At 38.2% G+C, this 17300-nt stretch overlaps 1 pseudogene; it reads right to left on the bottom strand.

Moving 5' to 3' along the window:
• Window positions 1-2402: 2402 nt before the first annotated feature.
• LOC100687863 lies at window positions 2403-2793 on the bottom strand (annotated as a pseudogene).
• Between the last annotated feature and the right edge of the window lie 14507 nt (window positions 2794-17300).

Below are 17300 nucleotides of genomic sequence, written 5' to 3'. Positions count from 1 at the left end.
CATTCTGTTCAGCTTTTTTACCTAGGATGGAGTGGTGAGTTCCAAGTTCCTGAAGTGGAGACTGAAGTGAAATCTCTGTGTTTTGACTGTAGTACAACAACCTTTAATCCTTACAACAACCTCACGAAGTAGGTTATTAATCAGGTTATTCACCAGAAGTGTGATCAGTGTTGGGTGAGGATGGTAGCATTGAAAAAACTTTGTGTTCCATCTGATGCCTAACACAAATGCAAATGTTACTCCTGACCATGAGAATCATAGCAATAAAACAGCAATTGACACCATGGAAACAGAATATTCTGAGGAGTTTTCATATATCAGCTTAATGCGTGTTGAATAAATCACCTGTCTTTAAAAGTCCTTGGAAGAATGTGTGGCTCTTCAGGTTTGAAGATAAATGGAAGTAGAGAGATATGGGCTAAGTTACTTACATAGGGTCACATACAAGGACTTCTAATACCTAGTTTAGTGCCTTTCTACTGCTGCCTTCACAGAACATTTTAAAATTGATGTGTGTTTAATGTGTGTGGACACGTACCCATATATATATGTTCATATAGGTGAAGACAGGTGTATAAGGGCATATATAGGACATGTATAAACATGGGTCTGTAATTACTGGAGAAGATTTCACCATACCAGGTACAATTTCAAAGTATAGATAGTAAGTGCTTATGTGCACTAGTATTATTCCCTTGGCGTCTTGAAATTCTCCTCTCTTTTTTGTGAACATTCAAGCACTTACATGATAAGATTCTGAGCACAGAGTTGAATGGAAAGGGATTATTTAGTAATCTTGTTATCATCCTTAAGTCCTGTTTATAGGAGTTTGTCCAGCTCTTGGAACCATTTTAGGGTGTGGGATGGGATGCTTGTGTCTTATGGCAGAAGTTTACTGGTCATGCTGAGGTGGGGAAAGAGGAGGAAGTTGAGGTTGGAGAGAACAGTTCATGGACTGCAGGTTGTAGAAATCCAACTATGTTTTAGTTGTGGGTGTGCCATACAGTGTGTGACACAGTGGAAACTGTGCTAGATGGAGAACCAAGAAACTAGGTTGTAGGTATGGGGTTATGTCTGTCTCCCTGCGTGTTCATGGGCTTCCGTTTCCTGAGGCACACAAATAAAGAGATTGGCTTGAATCCCTAAGGACCTCCATTTCAGATGTCCTGTGAATCTATTAGGTTATTAATCTCTATGCTAAACGTGGGTCAACTTTTTTCCCCCCTTCATTTTACCATTTGTTTCCCTAGGATCAATTTTGGTACGTTTTGTAAAAGAAATTCATATATTTTTCCATAGATTTATGGCCTTGAGACAATTATTTCAAGAGAAAAAACATCAAATTAAGAAGATCTAATTATTTCCCAGTACTCCTCTTCCTTCAGTGAAATCCCACTTTCATGTTCCTACTACAGATTTTCTGGAGGTTATAAATAGGTAAAGCTCATTTGCTGGACACTCAGCCACTCACTCTTAGGTTTTCTTTCAATCCTAGTTAAAAGCTTTTATTTTCTCAACTGTCATCACACTCTGGTATGGAATTTCCTCTGTTTGTCATGGTTGTGGGGAAGGGATTGTGAACTCCTTCATGGAGTTGGAAGGTGTTCACAGTGAAGGCAGAAAAGGAAATTGGGCTAGAAATTAGATGCATCCCCAACCCTGTCTTTCATGAAAGTTAGTTTTTCTTACCAACTTTCAAAAATATTTGATACAAAGGAATACATGATATATATATGTAAATGTTATCAACATAAGTATTTAGTGATCGTCCATGTATCAGATACCCAATCCAATTAGATAGTGAAACATTCCCAGACATTTGTATCATAATTGTAAATTTCCATTATTGTTAGTGTTGTTTGTGCCTTAAGAAATCATTTCTTAAGTCAGGGTCAGGATGATATTAACTGATATTTTGTCCCAAAGATTTAAATTTATACCTTTTCATTTAATTTCTTGTTTTTTTTTTTTTTTTTTTGTTTGTGTGTGTGTGTGTGTGTGTGTGTTGTTAAGAAAATTTTTGTGGTTTTATTATATCATGAGCCATTGAAACATCCGAAGAAGTCAGTATCTGGGTGGTGAGGCAGCTGCTTTCTCCTTCAGTTCTTTGGGTTACCAGAGCAACTTGTCTGTAGATTAAAAAAAAAAAAAAAAGACAACCTTTTCTATTACTTAAGTATTTCCAGGTCATGCGTTGGTACATCACAAACTTCTCCTGTCAGATGCAACTAGTCTAGCATCCAAACCTCATGCACAATACCTCGGTAGTAGCAGTGCACTGCGCCCGCTCCCACCGCGGCCCTGTTCATTTGTGTATGATATTTGGAGCATCTGAGGAGTGTGAATAGTTATCAGGAAGAGGAGGGAGGAGGAAACAGCATGAGTGCCTGGCTGGGAAGAAGTCAGCCGAAGTTGTGCAGGGCAAGCCTGAACATGTCATTGGTGCAAACCCCAAGCATCACTGATGTTCTTTAATAGGAACATCTGGTGGAATCCCATGATGGGGTCTTCATCAGCCTTGAGCTGGCCCACTACCATGCTGATGATGCAGCTATCCGGCATAGGCTGATGGTCCTGTGCCGTGATGCTGTGCTGGATTTTTCTGGAACGGAAGGCTAGACAACTTCTCCACCATGGCAGCTTTCTCCCAGAACTTCTGTCCTTCCCACGTAAGGCATGATGTATCAATATAAATTGTGCCTAGTTGGGTTCTGTCATTATCAAGTAACTGGTAGTAATGCTGAATGAAGCTGGATCGAATCGGCTTGGCTCCCAAATTGGCTTGTCTTCCATTCTGGAGCATCACCCGGCCTTGTCGAGACCCGAGGGGCTGGCACGATGGCAGCAGCTAATTTCTTGTTTTACTTAACAATTGATTTTGGGGCATTGTGGAGGAAAGGACTCAATTATTTTTTCCATGTGGAAGACCAGATATTTCATTATCATTTATTGAATAGTCCTTTTCTCTATTTATCTAGATATATGCCATCTTCTGACATATATCAAATCTTTTTTTTTTTTTTAGGGCCAAAGTTTTATTGAAAAAAATCCCCCCCCCCGGCTTACTGAGGTATAATTGAAAAAAAAATAAGATATTTAAAGTATACAACATGGTTATTTGACATATATCAAATTTCTATATTTGCATGGGTCTGTTTCTGGGCCAACCCTATACTTTCCTTTACTCTGGTTTATGTCTTGATATCTAGTAGGGCAAGTTTCTCTAATGTGTTCTTTTTTTTAGAATAGCCTGTCTATTTTGAGTCCGTTTATCTTCTAGACAATTTTAAGTCTAAATTGTCAAATTCCACAAAATGTTATTGGGAATTTTTTTGGAAGAGTTGTATTTCTATGTCACTTTGAGAAGAACTTATACTCACAAGTATGGGATACCTCTGGTTTGGTTATGTGTTAAACAAAGTCCTCTGAAAATCTAAAGGAATAGTGTCTGGGACTAATAAATGATTTATTAAACAGTTGTTCCCAGGGAAACTGTAAAGGGAGTAGAGGAAGCAAGATAGAGGAGGGAAACATAAACAAGAATGCAGTTTCAGATTAATTCCAGCAGAGGGTCACTTTAGACTGATTTTGCAGAACTCTGGAGTGTATTTGTCTGGGAAACGAACTAGGGGTGGTGGAAGGGGAGGAGGGCGGGGGGTGGGAGTGAATGGGTGACGGGCACTGGGGGTTATTCTGTATGTTAGTAAATTGAACACCAATAAAAAATAAATTAAAAAAAAAAAAAGAACTCTGGAGTGTAAATTGTGCCTGGAGTTTGATTAGAAGCAAGTTACTCAGCCATTAGAAATGACAAATACCCACCATTTGCTTCAACGTGGATGGAACTGGAGGGTATTATGCTGAGTGAAATAAGTCAATCGGAGAAGGACAAACATTATATGGTCTCATTCATTTGGGGAATATAAAAAATAGTGAAAGGGAATAAAGGGGAAAAGAGAAAAACTAAGTGGGAAATATTAGAAAGGGAGACAGAACATGAGAGACTCCTAACTCTGGGAAATGAACTAGGGGTGGTGGAGGGGAGGTGGGGGGGTGGGGGTGACTGGGTGATGGGCACTGAGGTGGGCACTTGACGGGATGAGCACTGGGTGTTATTCTATATGTTGGCAAGTTGAACACCAATAAAAAATAAATTTATCTATCTATATATATAAAGAAGCAAGTGAATGGGGCAGCCCCAGGGGCTTATCGGTTTAACGCTGCCTTCAGCCCAGGGCGTGATCCTGGAGACCTGGGATCAAGTCCAATGTCGGGCTCCATGCATGGAGCCTCTCTCTCTCTCTCTCTTTCTCTCTCATAAATAAAAATGAATAAAATCTTAAAAAAAAAGATGCAAGTGAATGGAGTTTTGATACTCCTAGACTATTTAGACATTAGCTGAGGGTTTCTCTGGGGTTGGGTTGGAGCATAAGTTCCCAGGCATTTTTGTCTAATAATATAAGGAAAATGGACTCTAGTAGCCCCAAGGCAGCATGTGCTAGCTGTTGGCAGTGAAAGAACATAAATGTACTGGCAAACAAGCAAACAAGACAGCACTGAATAGGGATATGGACAGACTTTGACATTCTTTACTATGCTTTTATTTATCTTGGTGTTTGGTGTTTATTTTGGTGTTATTTTAATTTTTTATTTTGATGTTTAATGTTTTAAGTCAAATTGATGCATTTCTGCACACAGATTCTATGATTAAATTTATTCTAGGAAACTTACAGTTTTGTTGCTTTTGTCAATAGTGTCCTTAAGAATTGCAACATTGGGATGCGTGGCTGGCTCAGTTGGTTAAGCATTGGACTCTTGATTTTGGCTCAGGTCATCATATTGAGCGCCAAATCAGGCTCCATGCTCAGTGTGGAGTCTACTTGTCCCTCTCCCTTTGTTCCTTCCCCAGTTTGTGCTTGCTCACTCGCTCTCTCAAATAAGTAAATAAAATCTTAAAAAATAAAAGTATTGCATCTTCTAACTTGTATTATATAGAGATGTAACGATTTTTTTGTTTTTAATTGTATAGCTATCTATTTTACTAAACTCTTATTACTGCTAATAATTTTTCTGGAAACACTTTTGTGTTTTCTAGCAGACCATCTGGGGATGCTGTAGGTGTTATATCTTCCTCTTCTTCATTTTTTTTTTAACCATCTTTGGGTAGGAATTCTAGCACAGTGTCAGATATAATCAGTGACATTAAGATTGTCATTTCTAATTTTAAAGGGAGTATTTCTAACTTTCTCCATTACAGATGATGCTTGATATAGATTTTGGGTAGATATATTTTCTCAAATTAAGAAAGATCTTTCTATTTTTAGCTTGTTATTCTTATGGAAGTTGAATGTTATTATTATTGTTCTTTAAAATAATGCCCAAATCAACAATTTTATGAGATTTGTAAACTCATTAGTGAAAAATTAAATACAAAGCCACAATGAGAGATTACTTACATCTAGCGTGGTAGAAAAATATTCCTTTCTGGGAATATTTTGTTTTCTTATTTAAAAAATTTGGGGGGACTATTTTAGATTACTGATTCAATAATTTTAGTAGGTTTGAGACTATCAAGGTTTTATATATATATTTGAGTAGTTTTAGTAAAAGATTATATATGTGCATATATTGTCCATTTCATCACGGCTTTAGAAGTTATGAAATACATTCATATTTTCATTTCAGTAGTGGGAGGAGCATCCTTGGGGATCTTGCCTTCTGCTTGAGGTACCAGTACTAATCTACTTGTTCTACAGTGAGATTTCTTGGAGATCCTAGTCCCCTGTAATGCTTCTATGGTGCCATGTTTAATTTATAGGTTGACAGCGAGCCCTTAGGTGATCTGCATGCTAGAACATACAATGTAAAGTATTTGAGACTTCTCAAAGAAGAATGGGAGTTCTACATTGTGGGAAAAGTTAACGATGAACTAATTTCTTTACTAAATTTGGGCATATTTTATGTGAATCTCATTTAGTGGATTACGTTGTATTTTCTAGCTTAACCATCTTGAAATGGCCATATGCTAAAAAAGCTGCTTGCCAATAATTCCTGGACTGAAAAATAATACCAATAATGCAAATGCACACACACAAAGTCCCTTCTGGATGTTGATAAGTCTCATCCAAAATGTACATTTTGCCTTATAGTATAAAGTATAAAACTATTGAAGTTAGCAACATGTTTTAATTTTTTTTCAATTTTTATTTATTTATGATAGTCACACAGAGAGAGAGAGAGAGAGAGAGAGGCAGAGACATAGGCAGAGGGAGAAGCAGGCTCCATGCACCGGGAGCCCGATGTGGGATTCGATCCCGGGTCTCCAGGATCGCGCCCTGGGCCAAAGGCAGGCGCCGAACCGCTGCGCCACCCAGGGATCCCACAACATGTTTTAAAATATTTAATTTCAACTAATAATTCTTTAAATTTTTTGATGTATTTTAGATGTATATCAAATAACTGTTAAACAGCATGTGTAGGTGATTTATAAATATATATGTATAAATCAGAAATCTTTAGTAATAGAGGTAAATTAAGAAGTTAAGAGATAACTACTCTATTATGCCACCATTTTTTTTCTCCCTCACACTATTGTGGTGTATAAATATTTCTTTGCTTATTAACTCTTTCCTCCACCAGACTAAACTCCTTGAGGGCAAGAATCCTTTTGGTCTTGTCAACCATAGTATCTCAGTGCCTACCATAGTGTCTGTCACCTAGTAGTAATTACTAACATTTACTGAGCACATACTCTGTGTATAAGGCAGTATTCTACATTTTTTTACATCTATTTTAAGTTAAAATTTGAATAACATAAAATTAATCATTGAAAAATGTACAGTAGAGTGACATTTAGTATATTCAAATTGTTGTGCAACCATCACCTTTATTTAGTGTCAAGATAATTCGCCACCCCAGAAGGAAACCCATACTGTTTAGCAGTAACTATCCTTCCTCACTTTAAGCCCTGGAAACCACTAATCCACTTTCTGTCTCTGGCTTTACTTGTTTGGGATATCTGATGTAAAGGGAATCTTTTGTGACTATATTTGGCTTCTTCCACTTAGTATAATGTTTTCAAGATTCATTCACACTGTAGCATGTATCATTACTTCATTTCTTTCTATGGATGAATAATACCCCATTGTATAAGTAGACTACATTTTGATTATTCAATCACCAGCTGATGGACATTTGGGATGTTTCTATCTTTTGGCTATTGTGAGTAGTGCTCTATGAACATTTATGTACAAGTACTTGTTTACTTGTTTTCAATTCTTTTGGATATATATCTGGGAATGGAATTGTTGGGTCATGTGGTAATTCTATATTTAACTTAAAACAAATTTTTTAATTGAATAAATTTACTTGTAACATTGTATAAGTTTAAGGTGTTCAGCATGTTGTTGATACATTTATATATTGTAATATAATTACTGATGTGCAGATATTTATCAAGTTATATAGTTATAATATAATATTGTCTGTATTCATTATACTGTGCATTAGATCTCTATGGCTTTTTTAGTACTTGTTACAAGTTTGTACCCTTAAGCAAAATAACTCTTATCCCAACACCCCCCATCCCCTGAAGACCACCATTTCACTAATTGTTTTGTTTTAAAGATTTTATTTATTTATTCATGAGAGACAGAGAGAGAGAGAGAGAGAGAGAGAGGAAGAGACACAGGCAGAGGGAGTAGCAGGCTCCATGCAGGGAGCCTGACGTGGGACTCAAAACTGGGTCTCCAGGATCACGCCCTGGGCTGAAGGCAGTGCTAAACCACTGAGCCAACTGGGCTGCCCTCACTAATTGTTTTTTTTTTTTTTTTTTTTTTTACAGGTGTTTAACATTTTTAGATACCACATACAAGTGATATCATACCGTACTTTCTCTGTCTCATTTATTTGCTTAACATGCTCAAATTCTTTCCATGTTGTCACAAATGGCAGGATGTCTTTCCTTCTCATGGATTAATAACATTTTATTGTGTATGTGTACTACATTTTAAAAAACTCATTTATCCATTGATGGGCATTTGGGTTGTTTCCATGTCTTTGCTATTGTGAATAATGCTATCACAAACATTGGGAGTACAGATAGCTCATTGTAATCCTGTCTTCATTTCCTTTGGGTGTATACACAGAAGTGGCATTGTCAGATTGCATGGTAGATCGATTTTTAATTTTTGAGGTACCTCCATATTATTTTTCCATAATGGTTGGACCAACTTATTCTTACCAACAATATGTATAAGGGTTCCCTTTTCAGCACTTCCTCACCAGCACCTGTTGTCTCTTCTTGATGAGAGCCCTTTTAACAGGTGTGAGGTGAGCCATTCTAATCAGTGTGAGCCATTCTAACATTGTGATTTTGATTTGCATTTCCTTGATGATTAGTGATGTAGAGCATCTTCTCATGTATCTCTTGGCCATTTTGATGTCCCTTTTGGAAAAATGCCTGTTTAATTCTTATGCCTATTTTTAATTTTTTTTGTTGTTGTTGAGTTGACTAAGTATATATTTTGGATATTATCCCTTTATCTGATATAGGGTCTGCAAATTTTCCCCCCTATTTTATAGGTTGTTTTCATTTTGTTTCTTTTGCTGTGCAGAATCTTTGAGTTTGATGTAGTCCCATTTGTTGATTTTGGCTTTTGTTGTTTGTGCTTTTGGCTATGTTTAACTTAAAACAAAAAACAAACCACCAGTGTTTCCACAGCAGCGGCACATTTTACATTCTCATCAGTAATATACAATATCTCCAAATTCTTGCAAACATGTGTTACTTATCCTGTTTTTGATCATAACCATCCTAGTGGGTAGGAAGTGGTAATGTCGTTGTGATTTGATATATAGTTCCTTAATGACCCAGAAATCTGAACCAGGAGTGGGGGGTTGCTCTTTTCTTGGCTGTCCCAATTCTGGGGTATGGCATATGGTAAGCAGGCAGTTAAAACTTCACAGCTCTGTATTACAGCAAAATAGCTGCCTCATTCCTCCCCAAGCTTTTCCCATGGTATATCTATCTATCTATCTATCTATCTATCTATCTATCTATCTATCTCACTTCACACCTGTTAAAAGGGCTCTCATCAAGAAGAAATATATATATGTAATACATATATTTTTATTATATATATTTTATGCTATGTTTATAGCAGCAATGTCCACAAAAGCCAAACTGTGGAAGGAGCCTTGGTGTCCATCGAAAGATGAATGGATAAAGAAGATGTGGTCTATGTATACAATGGAATATTACTCAGCCATTAGAAATGACAAATACCCACCATTTGCTTTGATGTGGATGGAACTGGAGGGTATTTTGCTGAGTGAAATAAGTCAATCGGAGAAGGACAAACATTATATGGTCTCATTCATTTGGGGAATATAAAAAATAGTGAAAGGGAATAAAGGGGAAAAGAGAAAAAATGAGTGGGAGATATCAGAGAGGGAGACAGAACACGAGAGACTCCTAACTCTGGGAAACGATCTAGGGATGGTAGAAAGGGAGGTGGGCAGGGGGTGAGTGACTGGGTGATGGGAACTGAGGGGGGCACTTGACAGGATGAGCACTGGGTCTTATTCTATATTTTGGCAAGTTGAACACCAAATTGAATAAAAAATAAATTTATTAACAAAAGAATTTGATAGAATTTTAAAACACATAGGTCTGTATTCTTTTTAGTATTGCCACTTTCTCCAAATACAATATAATATCACACACAAAAAGAAGATGTGGTATATGTATACAATGGAATATTACTCAGCTATTCGAAACGACAAATACCCAGCATTTGCTTCGACGTGGATGGACCTGGAGGAAATTATGCTGAGTGAAATAAGTCAATTGGAAAAGGGAAAACATTATATGGTCTCATTAATTTGGGGAATATAAAAATTAGTGAAAGAGAATAAAGGGAAAGGAGAGAAAATGAGAGAAAATATCAGTGAGGGTGACAAAACATGAGAGACCCCTAACTCTGGGAAATGAACAAGGGGTAGTGGAAGGGGAGGTGGGCGGGGGTTGGGGTGACTGGGTGATGGGCACTGAGGGGGGCACTTGGCAGGATGAGCACTGGGTGTTATGGTATATGTTGGCAACTTGAACTCCAAAAAAAAAAAAAAAAAAAAAGTAAGTCCTTGGGAGGCTGGAAAATCTTGGGCCATAGGTTCAGCATTTGTGATAAACTTAGTCCACTTCTCTGTTTTTCCTTGGCCCTGAGCCATATCAGGAGACTTGTTAGCCTCTGAGACAGGGTCTCACAAGACCAGGGTGTTTAAATTCCTGGTCTGGTGCCAGCTTCTTCCACCTGGCTGGGAGAGGGAGTTGGTCTCTTCTAGGAGCTGACTCTGCAGCTCAGACACATAAGAAAGTCATTTTTAACTTGTTCCAGTTTTTAGGGCAAGAAAGGCAATAGGATTCCCAATCTGGTTGTGTCATATTAGTGATTTCATCCAAGAGGTCTTTCATAAGGACTTCATATCTGGGGTCACCTAGGGGATGGAGCAGCCATTGCTTCTTGTCATCCTCCAACTCACGCTTACCACAGAGAGCAAACAGGGACTTAGGACCAACTTTAGATGAGTTCAGTGCTATGGTGGTTGCAAAACGTGGCATGTTGGGATCTGCTCTTATAGGTGGAATCTGAAATTTCAACTGGTATTTCAGAAATTTTCAATCCACCTCACTTTTTCTAGAGAAAATGTTCAAGCAAAATAATGAATTGTACATTATTCAAGCATTTCGACTTGGCTATACAAGTAAGTTGTTTCTCAGTATTGATATCTTTTCTGTTAAATTCAAATTTTCTATTGTTTTCTATGCAACAAGATCGATTTGATTCTTGATAATGATCCTAATTCCATCCTCTTTTCTGAATTTTGATTTAAAGTTTCCAAAATCCTATCTTAACTTGGTATTAGGGTTTGAATTCAGAAAAAAATACAAATAACAATCAAGAACTTACTTTTTTTTTCTTAGAAATTTATAGCGTCTATAGTCTGTTTATTCACTTATCTGATCTCAACACCCATCAGAGTCAGGTAGACTGAGTATTAACATCACTCTCTTACAAATGAAGAAACTGAGGCTCAAAGTGGCTGATTGGAGGAGCTGAGAACTTCCTGGTTTGATGGCTGTTTCAGACTCTCAGGATCCACTAGTAGTCAGAACATGCCCTCAAACCCAGACCTGGAAGATCCCAATCTCATGTAGTGAGTCCTCTACCCATTTGGAATTGAGATAAACTTCTTTTACGTGATTTCTTCACCTGTCCTCTGCCAGCCTTTTTTTTATTTCATAAGATTATAAGAAGACAGATAATTCAGAGTGTTCTCAAGCTCTTTCTAGAAAGACTCAGCTTCTTTTTAATCTAAAATATATTTTCAGCTACCTTTTCTCTGTGAAGACCAATGGATTTACCTGGCAATTGCCCAGAACCTTCTTCTGAGATTCTGCAGCATTCTGTAAAAGTAATTCTTGTGACAATCATTTGACTTTCTCTGCTTATGAATCTCACAATTGTGGTTGCGGGTTGGAAGCATCCACACTGGTCAGTGCATTGAGATTTACAAGCTCAAACCCCCAACTTGGATGTCAGGGTTGGAGCTTAGATATGCAGAAGGTCATTGCAGAACTTTTTTTTTTTTTTTTAAAGGTTTACTGACCTCTTTTTTTTTTTTTTTAAAGATTTTATTTATTTATTCACGATAGTCACAGAGAGAGAGAGAGAGGCAGAGACACAGGCAGAGGGAGAAGCAGGCTCCATGCAGGGAGCCCAACGTGGGATTCGATCCCGGGTCTCCAGGATCGCGCCCTGGGCCAAAGGCAGGCGCCAAACCACTGCGCCACCCAGGGATCCCCCATTGCAGAACTTGAAATAAAGGGGATCCCAGGTCAGGAGGGCCCAGATGGGATGGAGAAAGTGGTGGAGCAGAGAGAGATCAGAGGTGGGACAGGCTGGGGCAGATGGTGGGGAGACCTGAGTATAACAGCCAGGAACCATGAGGTGGTGGCAGCAAGGGACCCAGGTGAGCATTCAGTATATCTGTGTGGTGTGAGACTGATGGTATGTGGTGCAGAGAGAATGAGGTTAGCATTTGGAAAACTTAAATCACATCCAAGATAGGGTAGGGCTCCTCTTCAGGCTCATATAATTCCTTGGGCAAATTTCTATCACAGTCTGAATACTGTATGCTCCGTAAGAATGAGGACCAAGCTGACTTCATCTCCTGTTTCCTCAGCCACCAGCTCAATATACCTGATCACGATATGGTATCTGTTGACTGAATGAATGGATGGATGGACCTTTAAACCTACTGTGAACCCAGGGACCTGGGGATGAACTCTGAATTTATCTGGCTCACAAATAATTTGAATGTGATAGCCTCTTCATGTGATAGTAGCTCATCTTTCAGGGTGCATGCAGAATGTTTAGAACCCTTCCAGACTTACAACTGCTGAGATAACTAATCTTGGAGATGCACAGGCCAGAATCAGTAGCTTGGTGGCCAGGGCCTTAAGAGAAGATCGGGACCAGAGAGGTCCCCGAGGGCCATTTCTGTGAGGATAAGGAGGAAAAAAAATGAAAATGGATTTTATCTTTCTAGATAGCACATGGAAGAGGAAATGAAGCATAAAGAGGTTAAAAGCCTGTTCAAAGTCATACTACTAGGAAGTGTCTCAAATTATGGGGAGGTTGTAAAGTGAGAGCATCTGTTCACAGATGCAAGGAGAAACTTCTATTTGCTCCCAGGATCCACCAGTTATAGCTGATAGCACTATTCCTCACCACCAGCATTCCTCACTTGGCAAGCAGGAGTACTATGGTTCAGGAAGATGAAGTCAATTTCCAAAAGTCTCACAGTTACCTCAAGGAAGAGTCAGCACAATAGCCCAAACTTCCTGACTCCTATTGGAGAGAAAGCTTAGGAGAGAAAGAAGCTAGAAACTCTCAGCTGGAGAACAGTGCAGTGAACAGCATGTGGGACTGATGTCAGATGGAGGAGCCTGGTCAAATTCTGTTCTACCATTTACTGCCCTGGGATAAGTATATAAAGGAAGAAAATTCATTGATATTTAATTTTATCATCTGTGAAGGAGAAAATAAAACCTAGTTTTCTGTCTCATTGTAATGATGAAATAGTATGGTACATAATAAAACACTGAGTTATATATTCAGAGAGACCAATTGTATGGGCATGAAATTATCTCTACCAGTTCCAACAATTGCTTTGACAAGAACTCTCAAGATCTGGAATCTAAAAGGCTGAGATTGAGAAATACTGATCACCTATAAGTTATTTCTCAGTTCCCCCTAAATTACTCTTTGTAGCTTTAATAATTTCTGAAAGGGAGAAATATATTGGATAGTAAAACATAGAAAGTTCAGCATTACCAGTGGTTAGAAAAATACAAATTAAAAAAGTGAGTTGAAATTTAGTGAAAAATAAACCTGATATCTATTACTAGCTGGGGTGAAAGAGGTTATCTACATTTTGGAGTTAGTTATGTAAATTGGATACTGTCTTTTTTGGTGAGAGATCTCAAAATTCTTTTTAACATCTATATCCCTATGTTTAGCCTATACATCTGAACAATTATCCTAGGGACCCAGAGGTAACTTAATGCATGATGAGGTTTTTTGTGGTGTTAGAATAAAATGACTTATTATTAGTAGGTACACCTACTTGACAGAATAATAGGCAAAATGATAGGCAATCATTAAAAACAATGCCTTATATTCCCACCAACAGTGTAAGAGGGTTCCTTTTTCTCCGCATCCCCTCCAACATTTGTTGTTTCCTGCCTTGTTAATTTTCCCCATTCTCACTGGTGTGAGGTGGTATCTCATTGTGGTTTTGATTTGTATTTCCCTGATGGCAAGTGATGCAGAGCATTTTCTCATATGCATGTTGGCCATGTCTATGTCTTCCTCTGTGAGATTTCTGTTCATGTCTTTTGCCCATTTCATGATTGGATTGTTTGTTTCTTTGGTGTTGAGTTTAATAAGTTCTTTATAGATCTTGGAAACTAGCCCTTTATCTGATATGTCATTTGCAAATATCTTCTCCCATTCTGTAGGTTGTCTTTTAGTTTTGTTGACTGTATCCTTTGTTGTGCAAAAGCTTCTTATCTTGATGAAGTCCCAATTGTTCATTTTTGCTTTTGTTTCTTTTGCCTTCGTGGATGTATCTTGCAAGAAGTTACTATGGCCGAGTTCAAAAAGGGTGTTGCCTGTGTTCTTCTCTAGGATTTTGAAGGAATCTTGTCTCACATTTAGATCTTTCATCCATTTTGAGTTTATCTTTGGGTATGGTGAAAGAGAGTGGTCTAGTTTCATTCTTCTGCATGTGGATGTCCAATTTTCCCAGCACCATTTATTGAAGACACGATATGGGAAATATTTAAGTTGTATTCATCAGGATTATATATGAAACATATGATGTGATTTCAAAAGTGTCAATGAAAAGTGATAAAAAATCATAGATGGAAGAAGGAATGGAAGAAAAATACATGAAAAACTTGGCAAATTTTTCTTTTTGAATGGTAGTACTAACTTTTTTTTCTCTTTATTTTTTAAACTCTGTCTACTTGCCATGAGTTAGGTTTGTTTTTTTTTTATTTATTTTTTATTGGTGTTCAATTTACCAACATACAGAATAACCCCCAGTGCCCATCACCCATTCACTCCCACCCCCCGCCCTCCTCCCCTTCTACCACCCCTAGTTCGTTTCCCAGAGTTAGCAGTCTTTACGTTCTGTCCTCCCTTTCTGATATTTCCCAGACATTTCTTCTCTCTTCCCTTATATTCCCTTTCACTATTATTTATATTCCCCAAATGAATGAGAACATATAATGTTTGTCCTTCTCCGACTGACTTACTTCACTCAGCATAATACCCTCCAGTTCCATCCACGTTGAAGCAAATGGTGGGTATTTGTCATTTCTAATAGCTGAGTAATATTCCATTGTATACATAAACCACATCTTCTTTATCCACTCATCTTTTGATGGACACTGAGGCTCCTTCCACAGTTTGGCTATTGTGGCCATTGCTGCTATAAACATCGGGGTGCAGGTGTCCCGGCGTTTCATTGCATCTGTATCTTTGGGGTAAATCCCCAACAGTGCAATTGCTGGGTCGTAGGGCAGGTATATTTTTAACTATTTGAGGAACCTCCACACAGTTTTCCAGAGTGGCTGCACCAGTTCACATTCCCACCAACAGTGCAAGAGGGTTCTCTTTTCTCCGCATCCTCTCCAACATTTGTTGTTTCCTGCCTTGTTAATTTTCCCCATTCTCACTGGTGTGAGGTGGTATCTCATTGTGGTTTTGATTTGTATTTCCCTGATGGCAAGTGATGCAGAGCATTTTCGCATGTGCGTGTTGGCCATGTTTATGTCTTCCTCTGTGAGATTTCGTTCATGTCTTTTGCCCATTTCATGATTGGATTGTTTGTTTCTTTGGTGTTGAGTTTAATAAGTTCTTTATAGATCTTGGAAACTAGCCCTTTATCTGATATGTCATTTGCAAATATCTTCTCCCATTCTGTAGGTTGTCTTTTAGTTTTGTTGACTGTATCCTCTGCTGTGCAAAAGCTTCTTATCTTGATGAAGTCCCGATAGTTCAATTTCTCTCGTTGTTTCTTTTGCCTTCGTGGATGTATCTTGCAAGAAGTTACTGTGGCCGAGTTCAAAAAGGGTGTTGCCTGTGTTCTTCTCTAGGATTTTGATGGAATCTTGTCTCACATTTAGATCTTTCATCCATTTTGAGTTTATCTTTGTGTATGGTGAAAGAGAGTGGTCTAGTTTCATTCTTCTGCATGTGGATGTCCAATTTTCCCAGCACCATTTATTGAAGAGACTGTCTTTCTTCCAATGGATAGTCTTTCCTCCTGTATCGAATATTAGTTGACCATAAAGTTCAGGGTCCACTTCTGGGTTCTCTATTCTGTTCCATTGATCTATGTGTCTGTTTTTGTGCCAGTACCACACTGTCTTGATGACCACAGCTTTGTAGTACAACCTGAAATCTGGCATTGTGATGCCCCCAGATATGGTTTTCTTTTTTAAAATTCCCTTGGCTATTCGGGGTCTTTTCTGATTCCACATAAATCTTAAAATAATTTGTTCTAACTCTCTGAAGAAACTCCATGGTATTTTGATAGGTTTGTAATTAGTTTTCCACCACTTTTCCTAAGAGGATCTGCTGGTACACAGCCTTAGCAGAAACCAGAGTCAGCAACTTTGTCTTTCCTTCTGCTCCTTTCGTCTGTTTCATGACAGTACTCTGCGTTGTGAGGTGTTTGATAGTGTGGGACAGAGAGACAGACTGGGAGTCAGGAGACATGGGATCTGTGTGCAGTACCCCACAACCTCACTTCCTGTGGCTTGGGTTGGCTGTTTAATATCTCTTGGTCAAAATGTTAGTATTTGAAATCCAAAGATGTTTGTACCAGCTTACCATACAAATAAGATTATCCTTAAAGGCTTATTGACAAAGAATATGGGAAGTGATATTTTAAGAGGTCCCCCGTAGCCCATAAATCGATGAAATCCCTTATTTGGTTTTTGAACTATGATCACTTAAGGATTGTGAGAATTTTCCAAACCAGGGAAGAGACTATGAAACATTATTTCCTCCCTGCGGGAACTTTCTTTAATCTTATTCAGGCATTGAACAATACGCATCATTCAAAGCAGGAGAAAGAGGACCAAATGATGCAGAAGGATGACTTTTTAAGAATAGTGTTGTTTCTATCAACGTGCCATGTTAGAAAGTAACTAATTCTGATAAGAACTTACTGACCTCCTTAGATCCAGGTATTGTAAACTTCCTATATTTTTTGGTTTATTTTTTTATTCATTCAACAAATAGTCATTGACCACTGCTTAGGTCTGGTGATATAGCTATTAAACACAAAGAATCCTCTTTCAAGATATTCTTAAGCGTAGGGTTGGAAGGTGGACAGGCGCGAGTACAACATAGTGTGTGCAAAGAGCTAGGATAGAGCTGCGATCTGGGTGCTGTAGGAATACAGTGCAAGTCCTTATAGTCTAGCCTAGGCTGGGAGAAGAGACCATCTTCCTTTTGGAGATGATATCTGAGCCTATTATTGGAGGATGTATGGGAGTAGAATTGGGAAAGGTTGGTGGGATAGCAAGTGGGTGGCAATGAGATGTTAGTGAGTATGACTTAATCAGGGAATTTAAGGTAGTTTAATATGGCTAAAGCACATGGTAGTGGACAGGGAAGGATAACATGGGTGGATCACTAAGATTCAGGGACTTGTGA

The sequence above is a fragment of the Canis lupus genome, chromosome 18, assembly GCF_011100685.1.
Source record: "Canis lupus familiaris isolate Mischka breed German Shepherd chromosome 18, alternate assembly UU_Cfam_GSD_1.0, whole genome shotgun sequence".
NCBI classification, from domain to species: Eukaryota; Metazoa; Chordata; class Mammalia; order Carnivora; family Canidae; genus Canis; species Canis lupus.
Note: the sequence above shows the minus strand (reverse complement) of the source record. Positions and strands in the feature narration are given on the sequence as shown.